Source organism: Callorhinus ursinus, unplaced genomic scaffold (assembly GCF_003265705.2).
Source record: "Callorhinus ursinus isolate GAN/ISIS: 27379988/994484 unplaced genomic scaffold, GSC_fseal_2.0 scaffold13, whole genome shotgun sequence".
NCBI classification, from domain to species: Eukaryota; Metazoa; Chordata; class Mammalia; order Carnivora; family Otariidae; genus Callorhinus; species Callorhinus ursinus.
The window spans coordinates 37468669-37493295 of NW_027397075.1; the positions used below are offsets into that span (position 1 = coordinate 37468669).

Sequence of the window (24627 nt, forward strand, 5' to 3'; positions counted from 1 at the left end):
CCATTGTAGGTTACATATCTCTTCTCCCGAGCTGCTTTCAGGATTTTCTCTTTGTCTCTGAGACTCGTAAGTTTTACTATTAGATGTCGGGGTGTTGACCTATTTTTATTGATATTGAGAGGGGTTCTCTGTGCCTCCTGGATTTTGATGCCTGTTTCCTTCCCCACATTAGGGAAGTTCTCTGCTATTATTTGCTCCAATATACCTTCTGCCCCTCTCTCTCTTTCTTCTTCTTCTGGGATCCCAATTATTCTAATGTTGTTTTGTCTTATCGTATTGCTTATCTCTCGAATTCTGCCCTTGTGATCCTGTAGTTGTTTATCTCTCTTTTTCTCAGCCTCTTTATTTTCTGTCATTTGGTCTTCTATATCACTGATTCTCTCTTCTGCCTCATTTAACCTAGCAGTTAGTGCCCCCATTTTTGATTGCACCTCATTAATAGCCTTTTTGATTTCGACTTGGTTAGATTTTAGTTCTTTTATTTCTCCAGAAAGGGTTTCTCTAATGTCCGTATTGAGTAGGTCCCTGGCAGACGGTACTACCTCTTGTTCTTTTTGCTGAGGTGATTTTTTTCGTCTTGTCATTTTGTCCAGACGAGAATAGATGAATGAGAGAACAGAATGCTAACAGGTTAACAACGGCCCCAGCAAATATACTCTCATACAAATCAGAAAAGACCTGAAACCAGGGGACAAGAATGGGAAAGAAAGGAAAAAGAAAGAAAAAAAGAAAAAAAAAGGAAAAAGAAAAAGATAAAAACAAACAAAAACAGAACAAAACAAAAAAAAACAGAATATGATCAAATATGATCAGGCTAGTGTATAGATCAGTGCCACACACTAGTTTTTGGGTGTATTTTGGTCTGTTAGAAGAAAGTGCCTCCTAAAATTTTAAAGGAAGAAAGAGTTATATATGTTCAAAATAAGGGTTGATACAATGAAGGGATGGAAGATGAGTGTAAAGATGAAAATTATAAAAGATTTTATAAAAGGAAATAGTAACTTAAGATAAGTTGTTTGAAAAAAGAAAGAAGATTTAAAAAATATAAAAAAGAAAAAAAAAGGGAGAGAATGTGATCAGGCAGGAGACTAGAACAAAGCCATACACTAGTGATTTAGCGTATATTTTGATCTGTTAGAAGAAACTGTATCTCAAAATTTTAAGGAGAGAACAACTTATATATATATGCCAAAAATAAGGGTAACTACTATGAAGGGATAAAATATGACTCTAAAAATGAAAAATAAAAAATGTTTTTTTTTAAAAGGAATTGATAAGATGTTGGTTGAAAAAGGGAAAAAGAAAAATAAAAAAAAAACAGTTAAAAAAATTAACTTTGAAAAACTAATGAATCTCGGTAAAAAAGCCATGAATTCTATGTGCAGTATTCCCCTAGCGCTGGAGTTCTCCCATTCTCCTTGATCGGTACACTTGGTCTTGGCTTGCTGGCTGTTTGTGCTGATCTTCTGGGGGAGGGGCCTGTTGCCGTGGTTCACAAATGTCTTTGCCGGAGGCGGAATTGCCCCGTCCTTGTGAGTCCGGGCTAAGCAAGCTGCTCGGGTTTGCTCTCAGGAGCTTTTGTTCCCTGCAAGCTCTTGGTATAGCTTTGGAGGACCAGGGTGAAAATGGTGGCCTCCCAATCTCCACCAAGAGGAGCCGAGAACTCGGGGCCCCGCTCCTCAGTGCGCCCCCAGAGAAAAGCAGTCACTCCCGTCTCCCCGGTCTCCGGCCGCACTCCGTGCTCACCCGGCCCGTGACCGAGCATTTCTATCTCTGGCACCCGACCCCGTGTGGAGTCTCCAAACCCAGCAGATCTCTGCAGTGTGCTCCCGCGCCGCTCCTCCCGGGGGAGGAAGGGGAGTCTCTCTGGATCTGCAGCTTGTTGGGTCCCTGCTGGAGGAGCAGTGGCCCGACCGTGCCGCGTATCACAGTTTATGGCAACCCCGAGCTGAGAGCCCGCGCCTCGGCTCCGTCTCTGCAGCCGGCTTCCCCGCTCTGATACCTGGGAGCTCTGCCGCACTCAGGCACCCCTGGGCTTTCTGTGACCCCGAGGGTCCTGCGAGGGATCCCCCCTGCTTAGCCACTGGAGCGACGTCCCTCAGTGGAGCCGACTTCTAAAAGTTCCGATTTTGTGCTCCGTGGCTCTATCACTTGCCAGAAGCAGAGGAGGCCCCCTCCCCCGCCGTCTATCCTCCTGAATATCGCCTGGGATTCAGAGAGTTGTTGCTACTCTCTTCTTTGATTGCCTGTTGAGTTCGTAGGTGTTCAGAATGGTTTGATCCCTATTCAGCTGAATTCCTGAGACCAGAAGAAATCCAGGTCTCCTACTCCTCCGCCATCTTGCTCTGCCCCCAACAACATTTATTTCTCACAGTTGTAGAGACTGGGAAGTCCAAGGTCAAGAAACCAGCAGATTTGGTGTCTGGTGGGAGCCTGCTTTCCCGTTCATAGGCAGCCATCTCCTCGTTGTGTCCTCACATGGTGGAAGGGACAAGAGAGCTCTCCAGAGTCTGTTTATAAAGAAACTATCCCATTCACAAAGGCACCACCCTCATGACCTAATTGCCTCCCAAAAGCCCCACCCTCTAAAACCATCACATTGGGGGTGAGAATATCAACACATGAGTTTCATGGGGATATGGGCATTCAGTCCATAGCAGGTGAGTTCTGGGTCACTAGGGGCAGGAAACAATGAATAAAGGTGATTTATGTGCAGTGAAGAGAGAATGAAATTCAACCAGAGATGGGGGTAGATATGCAGAGGATGTGGGGCTCGATCCCATGAGCCCAAGACCACGACCCAAGCAGAAACCAAGAGTCAGATGTTCAACTGACTGTGCCACCCAGATGCCCCTGGGGTCAATCGTTTCTAATGCAGGGCTAGTTACTCAGTTACTCATTCTGTAACCTCTTGAAAGCATGCTGTCATTAAGTGCCAAAATGTCGACCTCCTGCTCTCAGGCTCTGGCCAGCACATTGTTTATGGGTATCTGTCAGCAAAAAGGCCATTCTGCCAAACATACATATTCTTAGTTGTATTTCCTACAGGTAGAAGAGGAAAGATTTTCTTCAAGATTACAAACTTTGTGATGGAAGGAAATATTCTCCCAACCCATGTGAAGGTTTTTATTTTTCTATTGTCCTTCAGCTTCCAGTGTCCAGTTCAGTTGTTGGCATGTGGTGGGCATTCAGGAAATAGTCATGGAGTTGAGTGTGCTGCCTCACGCCTAAGATTACAGAAAACAGAGTCAGAAGACAGGATTGGGGATACTTGGCTTTGGTGAGAGGGTGTTCATACTCCTTGCCTAGGAATACATATTTTCATAGAGCTTCTACCACTCATCATTATTTGCAAAATAATCAGAATTTCAAGGAGAGAGGAGCTTCCTGTCACAGAGAACCATGGCAGTTATGTAGCATTGCAGGCAATATTTTTCTCTGTGAGGATCCTTAGTGAATTGAGTGATTCCAAAGATGAGTAAAGATTCCTCCCTTCCAGGTAATGGAAGGAACTTTCCCACTGGTGGAGACAGGGAGGGAGAAGAGAGAGAGAGAGAGGGAGAGAGAGACAGAGAACCCACTATTATCTTTGATATTTCTGTACAAAAATTAGGTGTTTTTATAGTACAAAAGTTAGAACTTCACCAGATGTGGGTTTTGGGATTTGAGAAACAAAACATTTTTCTAGTATTATCTAGCTACAGTATAATCACAAAAACAAGGCTACCCAAACTAAACAGTTTGTTTGGTTCTTGGATATGCAATAATTATCATAAAGATTCTGATTTCCCATGAGATCTTTAAAAATTTTAATGCGGGGCACCTGGCTGGCTCAGTCAGTTAAGCATCCAACTCTTGATTTCGGCTCAGGTCATGATCTCAAGTCGTGGGACCGAAGCCTGCGTTGGGCTCCACACTCAGTGGGGAGTCTGCTTGAGATTCTCCCTCTCCTTCTGCTTCTCCCTCCACTTGTGCTCTCACTCTTTCTCTTTCTAAAATAAATAAATAAATCTTTTAAGAAATTTTAATGCAACCCATATGAAAAATACTAATCTTTTTTAGACAAGGTGATTTTGTTTGTTTGAAGAAGTAATAGTGCTACGAAAATTATGAAAATAAACTGAGCCACCACCATATGTTAAAGCTACAATAATTTAAACTGTATGGTACTTATGCCTGATGGTCAGATCCATGGATCAAAGAGAAAATTCAGAAATAGGCACAAATACATATGGGAAATGAGTATGTCACAAAGTGACATTTAAAACCAGCGGGGAAGAGATAGACTTTCAGTAAATGACGTTTGAACAGTGACAGAAATTCAAATGAAGCTTGAAATTCAGACTTTTTGTTAAATCTGAATATTCACTTTCAAATATATAAGCTAAATCTATAGTGTACCTTGGAATGAAAATCACTTTATGCGATAGATTTGAAAGTCTATCATTTAATCTAATAAATAATTAGTATCACAAGAGTAAAATGTTACAAGTTGTGATGATGAAAGTTGCTAATTCAATGTACAAAAAATTACTGTGTACTTGAAAACACTTAATAGGGAATCAAATTGATAGTCGATATGGATCTTAAGAGAGATTTTTTGGAAAATATTATATTCTTTTTGAGACAAGCACCACTTATTAAAATAAGTAATAATGAGATGTAGGTCAAAGGGCACACACTTTCAGTTATAAGATGAGTAAGTTCTGGGGATTTAATGTAGGGCATTGATTAGAGTTAATAACATTGTACTGCATACTTGAAATTTGCTGAGTGTAGATCTTAAGTGTTCTCACCACAAAAAGAAGGTAACTAGGGAAGGTGATGAATGTGTTAATTAGCTTGATTGTGGTAATCCTTTCACAATATACATATATCAAATTGTCACCTCATACACCTAAAATATATACAGTTTTGTCAATTATATCTTGATAAAGCTGAAAAAAAGGTAAATAAAACAAAGCAGATAAGAGATTGGATACCCTAATCCTAATCTTCCTATGATTATTTGGGGTACTATTACTTAAAACCACATTTAATTTTTAGATATTTATTTTCATTTAGGCCATGCATTTTTTGAAAAAGAGTCCTACTAGAAATTCTTCACAGCTTGTAAGGATGCATTAAAAATAGGATGTCAAAATTTCATGGGAAGGGAATAATTCCAAAATTATATATAAGCGCATCTATGAATCAGATATAATAAAAAACCCAGTCTGAAGAAAGAAGTGCAATATAAATGCTAACTTCCATGGTTAAATAATATTCAGTATCATGTACAAAGGGACATTTGAAAACCACCATTAATGGTTTTGACAGTATGGTAGATACATGAATTCATCTATGCTTCTGTTTTTCTTGCTTTCTGAGAAATTTCTGGCTCTTAGTCAGGAAGCAATATGGTGAAAATGTGATTGAAGAAATATAGAGAATGGAAAATTGACAAAGTGGCATGCAATTATCCCTGACAATAGAGCCAACATGGGGATTTAGTAACTAGAAGCATATGACGTGTGTTCACACTGCTTAGTAATGTGTCTGGTGAGTAATTATAGCCCCACATCATGTAACAAAATTATGTCTATAAGCAGAAAGATAGTGGCTCAGGTTCATAATCACCTTGTTCAGCCAAAGACAAACTACATGAGTATAAGAAATTATGAAACTGCGGGCGCGTGGGTGGCTCAGTCGTTAGGCGTCTGCCTTCGGCTCAGGCCATGATCCCAGAGTCCTGGGATCGAGCCCCGCATCGCACTCCCTGCTCTGCGGGAAACCTGCCTCTCCCTCTCCCACTCCTCCTGCTTGTGTTCCCTCTCTCTGTCAGGTAAATAAACAAAATCTTAAAAAAAAAAAAGAAATTATGAAACCAGCTTGTAGCATACTTACCGGAGGCTTTCAAACCAGATTTTTTTTTTTTTTAAAGGCTGCTGGAAACAAGTAATTACTGAGTGTTTGCAGGTAACAATACCAAGTCGGCAGGGCTTGCCAACAAGCCATCTTGCTTATGTAACCAAACTCCATGCCTCACCTGGGGCAGTCTTGTTCCAAGCGCCCAGGAGCCCCTGCCTGACTGGATGCAGCGTCCATGTGGCTTTGCCACTTTGTTTTTATTCTGTTTCTGATCCTCAACGATGCTTCTTTTTTTTTTTTTTTTAAGATTTTATTTATTTATTTGACAGAGAGAGAGCCAGAGAGTACAAGCAGGGGGAGGAGCAGAGGGAGAGGGAGAAGCAGGCTCCCCACCGAGCAGGGAGCCCAATGCGGGGCTCAATCCCAGGACCCTGAGATCATGACCTGAGCCGAAGGCAGACGCTTAACCGACTGAGCCACCCAGGCAATCCTTCTTCTTCTTCTTTTTTTTTAAAAGATTTATTTGTTTATTTGAGAGAGAGAAAGAGAGTGCGCGTGTGTGGACTTGCAGGAGCGAGGGAGGGGGCAGAGGGAGAGGGAGAGAATCTCCCGCAGACTCCCTGCAGAGCACAGAGCCCCACCTCAGCCCGGAGCTGAAACCAAGAGGAGGATGCTTAACCGAATGAGCCACCCAGGGGCCCCAAAGGTGCTTCTTTTGTTTTTGAGCCTGGTTCTGTGTTTTTAAAATCCCCTTGAAATATTTTATCTATTATTGTTATGTGTTTGGAATGACAGAGGGATGTTAATGCGAGAACTTACGATGGCATCTCAGGGAACATGGTAATAACAGACATTACGGAATGGATGGCTCATCTCAAATACTGATTTGTACTGATATTAGAAAATTAGGGGTCCTAAAAAAAAAAGAAAATTAGGGATCCTAGAAAGTGTCAGGCTACCAGTTAAAAAAAAGACCATCTAAGTGTCTCATTTTTAGTGTTTGTGGGTATGGGGGCCTCTGCAGGCCCCAAAAATCATATACGGTGTGGGAGGATTTCTCGGTAAGGAGTGCCCTGCACCTCTACAAAACCGGATCTGCCCACTCTGTTTCCTCTTCACAAAGTAGCTAAGGGTCACACAGTAGCTAATATCCTTTCTTTGTGTAGCTTGATGAAGCTACGTTGTTAAAGAATAAAACGTCAGTGACACTTGTTAAGGATGGTAAGGTGGGCCTTATTGGGAACCCTCCTGCTAGGCAAAGGGACCACTGCTGTGGGATTTTACAGTGGGGGAGGGAGGTTGGGCTTAGGCAAGGACAGGGACACACTGGGGATGAGGGGGCTTCTGGATAAACCCACCCAACGGGATTCTTGCTGGAGACAGGCTGTGGGGATTAGACATCCCCCGGGGGACACTGGAGGATGAGGAGCCAGATCAGATATTGGGGGTGGGTGGGGTTAGGGTTAAACTGACTTAGCAGGTTCTTGGTCAAGCTGTATTTTATAAGTAAGTGCATAGATGGACCTACGAGAAAGTTGCAGAGCCTGACTAAAGTTTGGTGAAGAATCTTTGTCAGCTTCTGTATCAACCATTCCACGACCCAGATTGCAACTTCCGACTTGACATCCTCTTTATTACATACTACTTAAAATGACAATTCCCAAAGTACGTAAATAATTCCTAGCCCCTCTTGTCCTCCTCAATCGGTTTTCACAGTATGGAGCCTCAGTCTGTTCCAATGTATTTGGAGAAGTATGTAACATCCTCTAGTGGTGAGTTTATGTGTTAAAAAAATCACGTTGGCGCACACCTGCAGAGGTCGGGAATGACTTAACTGCCCCTTTAATTGCATCCTCGGTAGCCCATTTCAATGAAAGCTCTAATGTTAAGACACGCTGACTCCTGAGAGTTCCTGTTTTTCTAAACTGCAGGAGTGCATCTTTGGGATTTTCAAAATCGAATTCAGATTTGGTAGAAAACTATTCTACAAAAGATATCAACGGATCGATGTTGTTAGTTGGGTGTAGACAGTGCGGCCGGAAAGCTGGGAGAAGGGTGGGTGGGAGGCACCGAGGGCAATTCTGCTCGTTAATTCTGGTTGGACAACATTCTAACGCAGAAAGTCTGAAGACACTCCGGCCCCTCCCAATCCAGACACACAACTGAATGATGTCCACACTTAATGATTAACACATTCCCAGCCAGCACACTCCAGGCTGGGAGCAATTCCTGGGGCCCGACTTACAACCTCCGTCTCTCCCTCCGATTCAAGAAAGCCTCGTGAATGAGGACGAGCACACGGAGAATGGTGAACGAGGGCGCAGCAGGTTCCAGGCCTGGAGACTGTGCTGCGTCACTCCACTGATGGCCAGAGGTGTCACCTGACCCTCGCAGGATTCTTTGGTTCTTGGACTTACTGCTAAAGGAGGGCAGTTTCCTGTCCCATCCTTAATGACACATGCGACTTCTATAAACTTGCTCTTTTTGGAACTAATCAAGACTCAGTCGACTGAGAAAAATGAAAAAGATTTCTTTTTGGTAAAACAAGACAACCAATTGGAATAAGGCACATTCTTCAATATCCATAAGAAACAAATACAATTTATTGGTTTTCTTAAAAGCACCCACCTGTGGTCGTGGTGAGTGCCGGTAGCAAAGTATATGCATTCAATGCATATGTGTGTGCAGGTGTTTGTTTATTTGATAGGTCGTTTTAAATAATAGTCAATGGTCATTAGAGGATTTAAATAATAGTCATAGTTCATGTTCAAGTAAACATTTAAGTACCTACCATGTTTTAAACATTGTAATTGTTGTAAATATAATGATACAAAATAAACCACCAGAAAAAAAAATCTCAAAAAAAGAAACATACAAAAGCAATCACGGTTGCATAAGGAAGAAGAGGGACTGCCAAGAAATGTGACATTAATATTGGCAAAGCCCATTTGTTTTTTAAGTAGAAAAAAAGCAAAATGCGCCTGTGTTTCGAAATCAGCGTGCTCTTTCTTTTATGACAGGGATGGGAAATAAATTTAAATCGCTTCTAATCTGATCCACTGCAACAGCTGCTGGGAGCTTTGTGTTGATAATGACGGGGCTGAGTTTGGGGCAGGGAGAGGGAAGGCTGCAATTGTTCTGGACCAATGGTGGCAAGCATTACATCTTCTTGCCAACTCTACCCTATTGTGATGTGACTCAGGCCACCGCTTCTCAAATGCAAAATGTGCTCTTTAGTTCAGGTAAATGCTCCTTGGCTAAGGGTAAGTTTAGTTTATGATCCTCAAAGAGAAGAAAGTGGGAGATCATCTCCAGTACAGGAGCTGACCTATGGATTTTTAAAGACATCAAAACAAGCTAAAATAGACACTGCAGGTAATACCGGAAGGAAAGGCATCGACTAACTTATATTTTTATGGATTAAAGATTAGAGGATAATGGTTGGTTTACGGATAGGGCTAAACTGGGCAAGCTGGTTGTGGTATCATCCGGTAAGAAACACCTGGGAGCCTTGATTTTACCAGAAGGCCCAGGACCCCATCAGGTTAGGGTTAGGGCTAGGTCCACTGGGGACTGTCTGTTGCCCATTTCAGCTGATGACACAGAACAATTGCCAATGGGTGGGCTCTCTCCATTCTTCAGGCAGTGCAGGTGGTTGGGGATAGACCCAACTTCCACAGGCCTGGGGGGCCCCACCGACTGCTCAAAGGCAGCTGATGGGATACATACCACACATGCGTGAGCCATGCCCCTCAGGGGAGCCAGGAACCTGGAGCACGGCAAGTGTCTGGGGAGGTGAGCTCATGGGAGTGAGCGATTGGGGCTTCCTGGTATTGAATTCCAAGCCTTAACCGACACAAATGTGCATCTATATTTTTTAAAGATTTATTTATTTATATTTATTTGAGAGAAGAGAGAGTGCCCTTGTGTGCATGAACTGGGGAAGGGGGAGGGGCAGAGGGAGCGGGAGAAGCAAACTCTCCACTGAGAAGGCAGCCCGATGCGGGGCTTGATCCCCAGACCCCAGGATCATGAGCTGAGCCAAAAGCAGACGCTTAGCCATCTAAGCCACTCAGGCGCCCCCACAAATGTCCATATTCCCGTGGAAGGCAGAGAGGAAGAATCTGGACTGCCTTGCCAGGGCTGGATGGGAGGCCTAGCCAGGGTCGCCCTCTACAAGACACACCTGAGAGCCTTGATTGTGGCAGAGACCCATCAGGCGTTCTGTTCTCATGGGGGCTGATTGTCACTCTCTGCAGCTGCTGCCTCAGAGCAGTTTTCAGGAGGTGGGATCCCTAGTTGCCAAAGGCTACGCAGGGCGCCTGGCCTGCGCTATATGGGTTTAGAGGACTGGGTCTGCCCGAGGCCAGTTGATTGGTGCATATTGCGCATAAGCAGGCTGCATAGCTCAGGCTAGCCAGGGACCTGGGATAGGGCAATGTTGGGCCAGGTCAGTTCACAAAAAAAGGGCTCTGGGTGGGTACCTGGAATCTGCCTAGTTCCAAGTCTTACCTACACAAATGAGCATATTCCCCCAAAGACAGAGCTATAGAAAACTACATTACCAGTGTGGGAAGTGTGGGATGGTCAAAATGATGCCAGCAGGCCAGGTCCAAGGACCTGGTGGGGGGGGGTCCCATAGGAGGGAAGTCAAACATGAGCCAGCAGGAGGTGCAAGCAGAGTTTACTGAAGATATGGAGCAGGCAGATACAGACCCCCGTCCAGGAGACTCGGAAAGGAGCCCGAGCATGAGTCTCATCTGTGTTTCGGGTCTGGTGTATGTGTCCTCTCAGGCATCCAGGAAATGGTTTGGACAAGGACAAGTTCCCCGTGTCTATCATACGTCACTTATTCCTTGAAGCCAGGGGTCTTGGCGTCAAGAAGTCTAGCGCCAGTGCTTAGAAATTATCTATTGTGCTGGAAGACTCCAATGATATCATTAACTCTTTGTTCCATACAAGGAAGACTTGCATTGAAGCATGTGTAGGGTGGGGGTGCAGGTCTTAGTAAGAATAGAAGCAGGAAAAAAAAAAAAAGCAAAGGGGGAAAAAAACAGGTTTTCTTTCATGGGGTCCTTCCCATTTCCCCTGTCTCAAAAATACCGTTTATAACAGACAAATGGAAGTCTTGCTTGCTGGAGAAGCTTGGGATCTCACCAGGGAGCCTGTCCATTGGGGACTAATGGCAGTTTAATGCTGATACCTCAGAAAGATTTTTGGGGGAGTGGGCACTCTCTACCCTGGAGGCTATGCAGGTGTTGGGGACCAGCCTGAGCCCCAAAGTCCTGAAATGTTCCAGCAGCCAAACTAATCCCACACAAATGCGCATATTCTCCCTGAGGGCAGAGCTGGAGGAACCTGGAACTGTCTAGCCAGGGTGGGCCACACAGGATGGTCAGGGTACCCTCCAATAAGAGACATTTGGAAGCCTGCATGGCTGGAGAAGCCTGGGACACCATCAGACAGCCCGTCCAACTAGGGATCGGCAATCCCCAGTTTCAAGTGGAGACTCAGAAATATTTTTGTGGCGTGGGCTCTCTACACCCTGATGCCATTCTGGTGATTGGGGTCCTGCCCAAACTCATTGGTCCTGAAGAGCTCCTTGGAGCCCAAGCCCTGCTAACAGGGTCTGGACTGCACATGCATGGGTTGGGGGGTGGGGGGAAGACAGGTCAGGGCAGCCAGGGTCCTGAGAAAAGACAATGTCAGCTGAGACTGGTCACAGGAGGGAGCTCCTGGAGGTACCTGGCATCTTTCTAATTCTAAGCCTTAACCTGCACAAATACACATATTCCCCCCAAGGCAGAGATGCAGAAATCTGGCCTGCTTTGCCAGGGCAGTGGTGGGTGAGATTACTGGGGTACTATCTCTTAAGCAATACTCAGGAGCATTGATTGCTGGAAAAGCTTGGGATTCTATCAGGCAGTCAGTCCAAATGGCAACTGAAAATGGCCAATTTAAGAAGCCTTGGAAAGATTTTAGGTGGGTGGGCTCTCTCCACCCTGAAGGCCGTGGACCAAGAAGAACACAAGGCTGTAAAGCCCAAAGTGTTTATTTGGGGCCTTAGGGATTGCAATCTTGGAAGACATAGAGTTGACCAGCATTTGAATTATAAACTGTGAGCCCAGGAGTGCAGCCTTATAAAGGCAGAAACCACAAGGTTACATAACTTGTTTTGAAAGAATTATGAATGGTGCTGGTGGAGTTCAACGGACTGATACAGGATTAGCTATTTAGCTGGCAGATGTTACATTATCTCCATTTCAGCCCAAAGTAGAAGCCACATTCTGGGAAGGGATCTACTTGCAATTGACAAAAGTCAAAAGTTCATGGTGTTCCTATGAACAGGACAGATGGGCATAGGCTCTGCTTTCTCGGTATCTTCCAGACTCTAGTTTGGATGACTCTCTTCACAATGCTTACTTCATGTTGGAATTTTTTTTTTTTTCACATTTCCCCCTTTTGATCAAGATCTTTCAGACAAGAAAGCATCAGTGATCAATTTCATGGTGGTGGAGTTTCATTTCATCGCTGGAGTGGTTGGCAGCCTCTGCTTGGTCCATCATATCTCTCAGGAAGGGGGCTATTTCATAGCTGATTGATATTTAGTATATTCAACAAGGTGCTAGGTGAGAGTCTTATGGCCACATTTGAGTAACGAGGAGGTTTGAGGAAATAAGGTCTAGCCATCAATCAGTTTCTCATTTCCTTTAGTCAAAGGGTAGATCTGATGAATGGTTTCAAGTCTTTGAGCAACTATCATTGACATTTTGAGTAGGTACAGCAATAGGAAATATGCAGTACAAGAAATTTGAAAATAGCATATAGGACAAATTAAAATAATCCAGCTAAAAATACCACAAAACTTAAAATTACACCTCCTGTGGTAATAGTTTGAGCAATGGAGTGGTTTCCCATATTACTTGTTGTGAGGTGTTTACCCAAGTACAGCAAGAGGTATTAGGTATGGCACAGACTCCTCCTGGGGCTGCAAGTAAATAATCTAAAGCCATCCTGTTGTGAAGGACTACCCAAGCGAGGGAACCTAAAGATTTTTTCTGGGCTCCGATGGCTCTAGGGGTGGTTCAAGCTACTCTGTTAACAGTTCTGGTAAGACTTCTCATCATAACTTCCAAGTCTGCTGTGCCTACTCCAAGCCACGGACCTATGACTCGGTATCTGATCTCTGAAATATCTGACAAGAAGGTCACAGCCTTAGCTATGGCCACAACTGTTGTCTTCATATTCAGAAGGGTCCTCATTGACTATGGATGAGGCTCTTTTTCTTCTTGAGTGAGATTTAGGAAGCCATTTTGAGAATAGTAAAAGATGTTAAATGCCCCCCCAAAACATGTGCCACCAAGGCCTCTCCAACTGTCAGGACATTCATAGGCCCAAGACTGGTGAACATATCCACAAAAATATATGCTTTATGCACAGAGCATGTTGGGGGAAGTGGTCCAGTTGCAACTGACAAAAGTCAAAAGTTCGTGGTGTTCCAAGGATTGCAACAGGAGAGTGCCAACGCTCTGCCTCCTCAATATCCTACTGACTCCATTTTGAATGACTCTCTTAGCAATGCTTATCTCATTTTGAAATCTTTCACAGGGCTATGCTGGCATTTGAGGACCTGCCTGAGCTCCACAAGCTTGGCAGCTCCAGCAGTAAAAGGCCAGTTGACAGGGTGTGCCCTGTGACTGCCTGTTTGCTGCTGGGGCAGGTCAGACTAGCCAGGAAACTGAAATTGTGTCAGGAGAAACCCGGTCATAGGAGCGACCTATTGGTGATGCCTGGCATCTGCCTAATGCTTAGCCTAAACCTACATAGTTGTGCATATTCCCCCTAAAGGCAGAGCTGGAGGAATCTGGGTTGTCTTGCTGTTGTGGCAAGGCAATGCCGTTGAGGCATTTCAGCAATGCCTCAGAGTGATTTTTGGGGTGTTGGCTTCCTCCACGCTGAGGCAAAGCGTTAGGTTAGGGATGGGTCTCAGCTCCACAGGCCTGAAAGGCTCTGGCTGCCCCAGGGCAGCTGCTGGAGTGTGGACTGTGCATGTACAGAGTAGCTGGGGACCTAGAACAGGGCAAGTGTCTGGAGAGGTTGGTTCACAAGAGCGGGCTCTTAGGAGAGTAAAACATTGGCCTAATCTCAAGGTCTACTGATCCGTTGTGGAATATTCCCCTCGAGGCATTGTTAGAGGTTTTTCAACTGCCCTGCCAGGGAAGGATTGGGCAGCAGGACAAAGTATCCTTTGTTAGAAGACGCCTGGGGGTACTGGTTCTGGAAGAAACCTGGAACCCCAACAAGGATCAAGTCCACATGAGGACTGTTGCCCACCTGCAGCTGTCACATTGGAGCAATTTTCAGAAGGTGGGCTCTGACATGGAGATGTCAGAGATTGTGCTGAGATTATGTTGGAGGGTGACTCGAGTTCTTCAGGCTTGGAGGGCTGGGACTTCCCAAGACTGGCTTGTGGGTCCGTACTTGACACATGTGAACCATGCAAGTCTGGGTAGCCAGGGACCTGCAGCAGGGCAATGTTGGGTGAGGCTGGGTCATAGAACGTGGGGCTCTTGGGAATACTTGGCATCTAATTCCAAGCATTCATCTCCACAAATGCACCTATTCCCCCCTGAGAGCAGAGCTGGAGGGATCTGGTCTGCCTTGCCAGGGCTGGTTTGGGTGGTTGGCTGGTGTAGCTTTTACTAACAGATAGCTGGAAACCTTGATTACTGGTAAACCCCATACCAGTTTAAAGCTGCCACCTCACACGGGTTTTTTGGGGTTGGGCTCCCTCCACATTGGAGACTATGCCTTTGGTTGGGGTTGCATCTGAGCTGCACGGCCCTGGAGTACCCAGGTAGCCCAAGTCTGGCTGACAGGTAGGTTCTGCACATTCGTGGGCCACTGAAGATCTGGAAAATCAGGGACCTGAACTGAGCCACATCTGGAGAACCCAGTTCTCACAAGTGATCTCTTGGGGGTCCATGGTATCTGCCTTATTCCAAGGCCTAACCTACACAAGTGTGCATGTGGGGGCCAATGGCAGTCTGCCCCCAAATATGCCCCTTTGGGATATTATTTTGAAATAAAGTTACATAAGAAATAGCCAGCGCAAGGAGAACACACAGATACCCTCTCCCTCCACTGTATCTCCTGAACACAGGAAATAAACTACCCATGTGAAAGGTTGGGACACCTTTCCCTGTACCAGGATATGAAGAGACATCCTTATCACCAGAGAGAGGGAATTCTGTATAAATAAACCTTGTTACTTTTAATAATTTACTACCTCAGACCAAATTCTTTTTAGAATTCCTTACTGACTGACGCTATCAAACATAAGTTTTCTTTTAACTATTACTCACTGGTTTATTGTTTCTTTGCCTAAAAAGCATAAAAGCTGGCTGCCTTGGTCATTCCTTTGGGTCTCAGTTTTAATGTTGGGCCTCTATGCACAGTTAACTAAACTTTTTTTCCTTCCGTTAATCTCTCTCATGTCAATTTAATTCTTAGACCAGCTAGAAGAATCTTGAAGGATGGAAAAATATTTTTCCTCCCCAACGGCTGGCATAGTCAGCAGGATGGACTTCCCTGGCTGGACACCGCTGCAGCTGAGATCCTGGGACAGGTAGCAAACAGCCGATATAAAGTAAGAGTCCTTACTTGGCTAAGTGCAGGGTCTAATGGAATGAGAATGAAGGGGGCCCTTTCTATCTCTTTCTAAACGTAGATTAGCAGGAGACAATATTCGTGGAATTCGTTACTTGGGCTTAGCATCTCTGGTAAATTTGGTAAAGTGCTCTTTGTTTGACACATTTCCTCCAACAGAGGGTCACTGTTTGTCTTTGTCTTCTGTGTCATTTGTCATGAAAGGAATTATGGTAGAGAAGGAACACAGGCATTGGCCTTATCAGCCTGCCGTTCGAACCAGCCTCACAGACGGGTGCACTCATGGTTCTCATCGGACCCGTGTCTGTTTAGACAAAATTTGCGGGGGGCCCCTCTGTAAAATCCAGATGAGGGTTTTCCTTTTGTCTTGTTTTATGTCTGAAACCTTTACTTTGAGACTAGTGAGACTATTCTCTCTGGTCTCCGCCATCGGGAGGGTGACTTAACCTGGGCACAACTTGGTGGGTAGTCAAATAGACTGGGGTTCAGAGGCACACAGTTATAAGCAGCGCTCCCTTTGGCTGTGCCAGCCAGCTCTCTGAGGAGTTAGTCGTAAGAGGTCCCTTGCCAATAAGGGAACTTTGTGGTCTTAACCTTTATTGTTTGTTAGTGCTGGAAAAGTCCCATTGCAGGAGTGCCTGCCTCGTGTCATAGATCAGCCCGGCTGACTGGAGACATCTCACATTTTTGTGGGAGACCAGAGACATTGTTTTCACTATCCCATTTTTACTACCTGTGCAATAAAGGCCTTTGTTTTCTTAGGCTATTTTTGGGGAGTAAACTTGTGAATCATGGGGGCCGCATCATCTAGGCCCTCTCCTGGGATGCCTCCTACACCCAAGGGCTAAGCCTGGAAAGTTGCCTCTGGGTTGTTCCATAAAAAGGCTTATTGGCTTGAGTCACTACTGAGATCAATATGATCCTACTCATCATGGCCAGATGATGGCTCCTTTAAATTGGCTGTATTTGAAAGAAAAAAAAAAAAGCACTTTTTTTTTTTAAATTTTTTATCTGAGAGAGAGAGAGCACAAGTGGGGAAGAGGGTCAGAGAGAGAGGGAGGAGCAGATTCTCCGCTGAGCAGGGAGCCGATGTGGGGCTCAATCCCAGGACCCTGAGATCAGGACCTGAGGTGAAGGCAGACGCTTACTGACTAAGCCACCAAGGCGCTCCCAAACCCCACTCTTTATAGAGCATTCTCAATTGTCTTATTAGTGTAACAGCTGGCCTTAGGGACTCTCGACAAGAGGAAAGAACAGAAATTAGACTTCAGACAAATATTATTGTCCACATCCTATGTAAGTTCCCCTTCTTAAAATCTGGCCCCATCTGCTTATTTTAACTTCCCTTTAGCCATCCTGACTTAAAAAAGCACTCTGACCCAGTCTCTGGGTTCAAAGTATACGGGTTACTCATGTAAATGTTGAAAGCCAAGAAATGACTCGAACAAAAGTTCTCTCTCTCTCTTTCATAAATAAAATAAATTAAAAAAAAAAAAGGCAGGTCATTTCCTTAATATCCAAGCTTTAATCCAGTTCTCTGGGGGAATTAGAAACTATTGTTTTTGTCTTGAAGATCTCTACAAAACCAGAAATATAACTCTAGAAACAAGTCAAAACCCACCTATCTTTACCAATCCCCAAACCTTGCCTATTCCTCTCAAAATATTTGTAGATATTAGAAAACACCAGGATATTAGAACAAATGGCCTTGTACTTAAAAGAGGTAAAAAATAATTACCCCAAAACTAAACAAACAAACAAAGTTTTCATTCTTTCTCTGTCTCTTAAAGTTATAAATTTCATACCTTTGAAATGTAAACACAGCCCACAATCACCTGAGACTGAAGAACACAAAAAAAAGAAAGAGGACTTTTTAAAATACAAACAGCTAAAAGGGCTCTTGTGCCCAAACTCTAGCACAGCCTCTTTAACATTACTTCCAAGGGCAAATAAAATTTCTTAAAAGTCTGCTCTAGAAATAGTAAAAGACTTTATTTTTTTTAAAGATTTTATTTATTTATTTGAGAGAGAGAGAGAGACAGCGAGAGAGGGAACACGAGCAGGAGGAGTGGGAGAGGGAGAAGCAGGCTTCCCAGGGCACCTGGGTGGCTCAGTCGTTAAGCCTCTGCCTTTGGCTCAGGTCATGATCCCAGGTCCTGGGATCGAGCCCCGCATCGGGCTCCCTGCTCAGCGGGAAGCCTGCTTCTCCCTCTCCCACTCCCCCTGCTTGTGTTCCCTCTCTCTCTGTCAAATAAATAAATAAAATCTTAAAAAAAAAAAAGGAAGCAGGCTTTTTTGGGGCACCAGGTGCTCCAAAAGACTTCATTAAAAAAAAAAAAGATTTTATTTATTTATTTTTTAAAGAGAGCAGGAGCAGGGGGGAGGGGCAAAGGGAGAGGGAGAAGCAGACACCTTGCTGAGCAGGGAGCCGGATGTGGGGCTCGGATGCCAGGACCCTGAGATCATGACCTGAGCTGAAGGCAGACACCTAACCTGCTGAGCCACCCAGGCACCCCTAAAAGACTTTAGCCATCTGAGCTAGTAAACTTAATTTATTCAGACTGTTATTTACTGACTAGCGAATTTTATATTGTTTTAAAACAGAAACTATAAGATCTCTGTGCTTATCTGTTGTATTTGTATGTATGTATATTAGAGATATGGTTTTTTCTACCTCCAGATGGTATCGCCATAATTAATCTATAAAAGAGCTCTATTTCATTGGCTTAAAGAAAATTAAGTGCTTACATACATTTAGTATTCATAAAAAATTCTCTAAAATAAAAAAGAAACTTAATCCAAATATATTTCAGGTTTACAGGATATGGGAAAAATAATCCATTAGCCAATTTAAGGTTCTTTGTTTAAAATAGACATGTCTTTAGAGTTATCAGAATTAAATATAACACTTTTTTCTCCTACTGGGGTTTACTAGTTAAATAACTTCATGTTATCTCTGTTACAAAATTTGTCAACAAAACTAACTTAGAATGTAACTGATTTTGTCTCATGTCTCATAAAGTTTTTGTGGGTGATCTAAACATAATTGTTGGGAGCAAATGTTTTAGATAGATATAAGTAGAATAAAAGTTTGTAGATAAACTTTTAACAACAATTATATTTTATGGTATATGTACTTAAAAAAATCCCTCCAAATTTTTTTGATATCCTGAACTTTAAAGTTTTGCCAAGTTGATGAGTTAAATTCATTGAATATCTAGATCATTTCCAAATAAAATAATGAAATATTAATTACTAAACATATAGGTTTACCCACTTTTGGTTTCCCTATTACAGAGAAACTTAGGCTAAAATTTGTGTCTGTCAGTAAACACGTTTTGTGCTTTATTGAAAGATTGTAGTACGAAGATGTCACCAGACAAGTTTCCATTGCCTGATGTGCAGAAAGCCAGACACTGACACCAGTTTTGTGACAGAAAAAAGGTTTAATTGTAGGGCACCAAGCAAGGAGATGGCAGAAAAATTTCTCAAATCCACCTCCCCAAAGGGCTGGGGTTGGATGCATTTAAGGATATCACAAAGTATGTAGGTTGAATGGAATATGCTGATTGGATGTTGGGAAAAGGGGAGGTGTCCTTTCTGAGCACACTATTGAGGAATCGTCTCTTCATGGAACGCCATTCATAAAATGGCGGTGTAAGTATAATAAGTTGAGGGAGATCTCTGGGTGTGTCCTCACAGAGATCACTTTTGTGCATTCTTGATCCCTTTTGTGTGCAACTGCAAGAATTCTTCCTCGTTTGCTCTAGTCTTTGCTTATTGGTGGTCAGTCAGCTTCTACAAAACAAGCTCATAAATCGATTAGATTAACCTGAGTTTTCTTAGGTAAAACAATCAAACATTTGTTAACTCGGCATGTTAGTTTCAGTCCCTCCCATCATTTGATCATTCCTCAATTTTGAGGGATTGGGGTGACAGTTGCTCTGACTACTACCTGCTGGAAAGGGGCTTGAGGAATGAAACAACTTTGCACTTTGTTGGAAATACTTTCCAGTACTTACCTTAACATGTACATTCTGCATGACCAAAATATTCTTTCTTTGATTGTTTTGGAGTAGCATCAGAAAGCACGTTTGATTATTACGTACCCAATTAACGAAATGCAAAATATAGATAACCCAAATCTTAGTAAACAAATGAGTTTCTTTTGCCCATCAGCAAATTAACTTTTATGAATCTAACTGCTTTTGCTTTTACATCATTCCCCAGCATCTAGCATAGACTTTTTTGGTTATATGTCATGGTAAAGTTGGGAAAATTTGAAAATTTGGCCACTGGCATTAGCATGGGGTCACTATGATAATGCACCAACAAGGTTTTGGGTGACAAATTCAACATCTAGAGAGATTTCCCGAATTAGCTAAAATCTGGGAAATCCTAATCACAGAATTATTTTTCCAGGCTTAGGGAGTTGGAACCAGCAGGGAAATGTGATAAAGAAGAAAAAGAGCCATATGTTTGTACTTAAATACGAACACCCAAAGTAATTAAATCAAAGTAATGAGAATAATAGCATGCATATTATTCATTACTTATATTTTTGGTCCATTGGGACCCTCCTTTTAAACAGTAGTTAGAGGTCTGTCAAAGCCTCAGTGGTCCACTTGGAGAAATCAGTGTCTGGGGTACAAAACAAACCCAGATTGGGATGATCTGGGTTGTTATGTTCTTCTATGGCATGGTTTCCATTCCCAATGGCATTCCGACAGATGGGGCATGGTGGGTCTGATGATTCTCAAGAAACCAGCTTTATTTAAGAGTGATGGATCCATGGCTTGACACCTTTTAGCTCAACAGAAGAGTTCATCACCAGTCGGACCTCATATGGTCCCGCGCAGTGGGGGTGGAGTTAATCCTCTAGGTGCTTGTTTCTTTAGGACTTTAATAGGACCCGATTTCCAGGAAACAAGTGGTGGAGAGGAACATCTGTAGGATATAATAACCTGCTAGAAGCAAACTCATGTATAGTAGTTTGAGTAGCTCTCAAAGACTATATACTTTATGGTGCTCAAAGTATGGGAAGGGCCTCTCATATAACAATTCATAGGGGCTCCGTTGGAGCCTGCTTTTAGGGGCCATCCTTAGAGCAGGACAGTTAGCAAGATCTTATCTCAATTAAATTAGTTTCCTGACAAATTTTAGCTAATGTATTTTTAAGAGTATGATTCATTTTTTTCTGTCTTGCCAGTAGGCTTTGGTCACCAAGAAGCGTGTAGTTTCCAATGAATATTCAAGGCACCTGACATTTTTGGGTTATTTTTGCTCTCTGAGGTCCTCTATTATCGCTTTGAATAGACATGGGTAGCCCAAAGCTGGGAAATATTTCCTTTCAGAAGCTTTTTGAGATCAGCAAGGAAAGTTTTCTACCCAGCCAGTAGAAGTGTCTATAAACACTAATAAATACCTGAAGTTTCCAGTTGCTCTTGGCATCCTCCTGAAGTCAATCTGCCAGTCTTCTCCTGGTCCAGTGCCTCTAGATCAGACCCCTTTCATAATTTAAGGTGGTCCCATCTTTGGGTTGTTTTTAGGACATATCATATATTTTAAAATTACCTTTTGAATAGTCCTGTGCATGTTTGGTCCTATGATGAATTTTTGAATCCACTGGAGAGTAGCCTCTCTCCTGAAATGGGTGCCCTGGTAAATGTGACTTTTGACATGTTCCATAGGATGTTCAAGGATGAGGACTTTTCCCTGCTTATTATAAATCCACCCTTTTGGGGTATACTTATAATTAGCATCCTGAGAACAATTACGACTCCAACAAAATTCCCATTCATTAGCTCTTTCTAAATCATCAGGGGAATATTTTGGGTGATATTTGGTCAAGTTTATATGTGGGATTAAAGCCATCATTGGAGATTTAGGCAACTTTGTTCTAGCTGCCAATTTGTGGCTTGATCTGTACGATTGTTTCCTCGGGCGGCCAAGCAAAATGATAGCTGGGACAGTGGACAATGACCACTTCTTTTGGTTCCATAACAGCTTCTAACAAATCTAGGATTTCTTCGGCATGTTTAATCTCCTTTGCACCTGCAGTTAATAGCCCTCTTTCTTTCCAGATGGCCCCATGAGCATGGAACACTGAAAAAGTGTATTTGGAGTCAGTAAAAATAGTCACTCTTTTATTCTTACCTCGATGAAGAGCCCTTGTTACATTTTGTTTTCTGTGCTGAGGTACATGGTGGAAGGGCATCTGCTTCCAGTATCTCTTGGTGAGTCACTATGGCATATCCAGCCCTACGTTGTCCTTGATCCATGAAGCTGCTCTCATCAATGACAACCTTGAGGTCTGGCTGTTCTAATAGCACATCCGTTAGGTCAGGGCAGCTGGAATAAACTTGTTCAATTATTTGTTACCATCATGCATAGGTTCCTCTGTACTGGTTAGAAGCAGTGTGCCATGATCTAAAGTTGAAACTGCCTTTAATGTAACATTTGGGTTGTCTAATAGGATTGCCTGATATTTGCCCAGTCTTCTTGATGTGAGCCAAGAACCCCTTTTCTGTTCTCAGAGGGGAAGCACAAAGTGGGGTTTGCACACTTTGGGAGACCACCCCAGTGTGAACTTCTCTTTTTTCTGGCAGTAGATCACAGGTGACAGCCCCAGCTTTCAAGTAGATGGGCCATCCCTTAGCACTGTATTTCAACTGGTTTGAAAAGGAGGCAACTGGTCTCCTGGTGGAGTCCAGATTCTGGGTTAAAACCCCAAGACAAATTCCTTGTCTCTCATGAAGAAACAAATCAAATGGTTTTCTAATATCTAGAAGACCCAGAGCAGGAGCCGGGACTAACTTTTCTTTGATCACCAGTCCAATTGAGGGATTCACTGTCTCCTCCTTTGAGAGCCTCATAAAGGGGTTTGGTTATTAATCCAGAGCTGGAGATCCAGATATGGCAGATGCCCAAGAATCATGTAACTGTCTTCTGGTGGTGGGCCTGCTACCCACACTCGTACTTCCCTTCTGTCAGAGAGTAGACTCCTTTGCCTCTGTGACCAGTTAAAACCCAACTATTTGATGGATGGTTGGGAGATTTGGGCTTTTTTTTTTTTTTTTTTGAGACCTTGTAGCCTTGCTTGGCTAGAAGGTTTAGAGTTAAGATTGTGTTTTGATCTGAAGTTTCTTTAGTCTTAGTGGCTATCAGAATGTCACCTACGTCTTAGAGAAGAGCTCCTTCTTCCAACTGAAGGTCTCTCAAATTCTTGGCCAGACTTTTGCCAAAGATGGTGGGGGAGTTCTTGAAGCGCTGGGGGAAGAACAATCCAGCAGTATTGTTCCTTGACTCTGGTATTGGGGTCTTCCCATTCAAAAATGAACAAATCTTGGGGATCAGGGCTCGTAGGATTGCAAAAAAAGAATGCAACTTTAAGTTCTAAAACTGTGAACCAACTAAAATCTATTTCTGGACAGAGTAGTAAGCAGGGTGTAAGGATTGGGCGCCATCCGATGGATGTCTTCTACAATCTGATTAATTGCCCTTTAATCTTGGACAAAGCAATATTCTTGTGTGCCTGGCTTTCGCACTGGCAAAACTGGTGTGTTATATGGAGAACAGCAAGGACCGATGAGGTCATAGTCAAGGAACACAGCCAACAAGGGTTGAATACCTTGTGTAACAGTTTGCTTCTTTGGTGGGTACTGTTTTAAGTCTGAAACCTTTGACTCGGAATAGACTTTAATATGTGTAAGTACTGCTGTCTTTGCCCATGGCAGCCTACCATCTGCCCACGCCTCTCACAGAATCTCTTCTGGGATCTCAGCCAGAGTCTCTGTAGTCTGTTGCAACAGTACTACTTGGAGGGCGTAAGCCTGATCAGGTAAAACTCTGATAGCCATTTGGGTGCAAGAGTGACTCTAGCACTTAATCTGGTCAGTAAATCTTGCCCCAGCAGTGGAACAGGACTTTGAGGCAAATACAAAAAAAAAAAAAAACCAAACAAACAAACAACAACGGTGTTTCAGATGTATTTTTCCCATTTGACAGTCTAGGGGTTGGAGAAATGACTTTTTCAAGGTTTTCCCCCAAACTCCAGTCACTAACAATGTCTGTTCAGACAATTTGGAAAGCTGAGTGTTGAGTACCAAATAGCTAGCCCCAGAATCAATCAAAAAGTCCAGGAGTTCGGGGTGCCTGGGATGCTCAGTCGGTTAAGCATCTGACTCTTGATATTGGCTCAGATTGTGATCTCAGGGTTATGAGATCAAGCCCTGTGTTGGGCTCCGTGCTGGGCGTGGAGCCTGCGTAATATTCTCTCTCTCCATCTCCCTCTTTCTCTGCCTCCAACCCCTCTCTCTAAAAAAAAAAAAAAAAAAAGTCCAGGAGTTTAATTCCCACTGACATGGGCACGTGGGGCTCTGTGTAGGGAATCTTGACTGGGTTAATGAGGTCTAAAGGAGCTCCTGGGCTTCCTCACTCCTGATCCCTACAGTGATCTCTGGCATCTGGTGAATGGCTGGTTGCTGCCTTTTCCTGGGGCTTGGTTTAGGCTAGGGTGTTCTTTTCTCCAGTGTCCTTCCTGTTTGCAATAGGCACATTGGTGGGGTGCCACTGTGGGGGTGTCCCCTAAGGTTTGGGGCTTGGGGCCCAGACAGCCTACCTTAGACGGAACTCTTCCTTGTGGTGGAGAGCGAGGTGGTCCTGGGGCAGGAACAGCCACCAGCCAAAACAGCTTGTTGTTTCATCTTCTGTCCTTTTCTTTGTTGAACTTGATCTCGGCCCTTGAAAACTTTAAAGGCAATTTCAACCAGATGAGACCCAGACATGCCTAGGGCTCTCTCTACTTTTTGCAGTTTCTTTTGAATATTTGGGGCACTTGGACCAATAAAGGTCATATTTATCATTTTTAATTTCTGAGGGGCCTCTGGGTCTATGTCCGTGTATTGCCTTAAAAACAACTTCCAAAAATTTTGAAAGATGTTCATTAGGTTTTTGCTTTATCTCCTGAACCCTATTTATGCTTCTTTGTTTTGGGACTCCCTCCTTTAGCCCTTTAAATATGCAGTCTTTCAATGGTCAAGCTCGTTTCTATCTCCCACGTCTTAAGGGCTCCATCTAGAGTCGGTTGTTGGCATGGCAAAGGCTGCG

General features: G+C 43.4%; 1 pseudogene; it reads left to right on the forward strand.

Moving 5' to 3' along the window:
* Window positions 1–11283: 11283 nt before the first annotated feature.
* The window catches only part of LOC112828472 (complement factor H-like), a 61133-nt pseudogene continuing 47789 nt past the window's right edge, over window positions 11284–24627 (forward strand).